Genomic DNA, 1,671 nt, shown 5'->3' on the forward strand with positions numbered 1-1,671 from the left:
TGTTGAGATATGCTTGTGGGAGTGCATCTTGATTCCTGCATGCACATGTAGTCCCAACTTAAGTGAATTTACACCATAATTCATTATATTTTTCTAGGATCTCAATTTTTGGTCACTCTCATTTAGTTAAATTTATCATACTTAAGTTCTTGGCCAAATCTGTTCGAAACACCATTTGTGGTAGATGCTCATTGTTTATTCTGACCATCCTCTCTTAGTTAAAATTACTACTAACATTGTTGGCCAAATCTGTCCAAAATGGGTGTGTTGATGGTTTACTCACAAAAGGCCATTTGGTTTTATTATCATTTATATTTTCTACCTGATGGTTTACTGCAACTTTTAATTAAGAAGCCTTTTCTGGTTTGCTTCATAACCTCTCCTGGTTTGTCTAAATAAATAATCCTATGTAGGGGGGCACTAATTCATCTCAAATTGGAACCCAAGCACTTGATGACAACACCGGTGATGGTGATTTGGGTGGGACTGTTGGCGGTGACAACTCCAATGGGAATATTGGCGACATGGCTATTGGTGCAACTAAACTTCACTCCAATTGAACAATTTTGGAACTAATGGTGGTGTTGGTAACAGAGTAGCATTTTGGAAGTTGCAATAGACACCAGGGGCAGGTTATCTACTTCTGTGAAGTATGTTGTATTTTGTTTGTAATGCACTGGAGCTTATCCTTGAAACTTGCAAGTTGAACAATTTATCTTTTGTTGTCGAGAACAGTTATGTACTTAGATGTGCAAAACTAAATCTCATCAGTCCAATTTATGGTAGTGGTTGACACAAGGATCATCATGGTATAATTTGTGTTGATAGATGCAGTATACAACTTTAAATGGATCATTAAGCTGCACCATCCATTGCTAGCGGTTTTGGGCCGACAGGACTAATAATTCTGGTTGTGACATGTACAAATTCCTGTCGGGCACGAACTCACAGCGAAATGTAATGAGTATTCCTGTCGGTGATGAACTGACAGCGAAATGTTGCGAATTTTCCTGTCGGTTCGGACCAACAGGGAAATAACGTATACTCCTGGCTACCCTATACCTGACGAAATCATGTTTTTCTGTCGGTCACCATCAGGAGTGACCGTCAGGGAAATGTTTCCTGTCGGTCGGCCGACAGGCAAAAACAAGTTTCCCCGTCAAGCTATCTCTGTCAGCTTTCCCTGACAGGTGACCGACGGGAAATACTTTCCCTGTCGTGTTCGGCTCTTTTCCTGTCGGTTTCCAACCCACAGAAATATTGCGGTTTCTGGTAGTGTTTCTTTCTCCTGAAGCAAGTATGCTCCCCTTTAGTTGGGTTCCTACAAAGTGTTCATGCAAAGGTTTCTCTAAGCAACTTTCTTGTATGTGTTTTTTCCATGAAACAGAGGCCAGGTGCAAGGAAGTGAAGCAACATCAAACAAGTGTTCGGGATCTCTCTCTAACATCGATCTTCAACATCCAAAATGGGGGGGGGGGGGTGAATCATCCTGGTTCATCATACATCTTCCAAGGAACAACTCGACCAATCTGACACACAAAGTCGCCCACCACCGGGTGCTAGGTCGCCTAACCTGCTGACCTATTCGCCTACACACACCCACACCCCTTGAGAAATCACCTAAGCCAGCCGAAACGAACGCGCCCACTCCCCGGTGCTAGGTCGCCTAAC

This window comes from Triticum dicoccoides, chromosome 1A, assembly GCF_002162155.2.
Source record: "Triticum dicoccoides isolate Atlit2015 ecotype Zavitan chromosome 1A, WEW_v2.0, whole genome shotgun sequence".
In the NCBI taxonomy this organism is placed as follows: Eukaryota; Viridiplantae; Streptophyta; class Magnoliopsida; order Poales; family Poaceae; genus Triticum; species Triticum dicoccoides.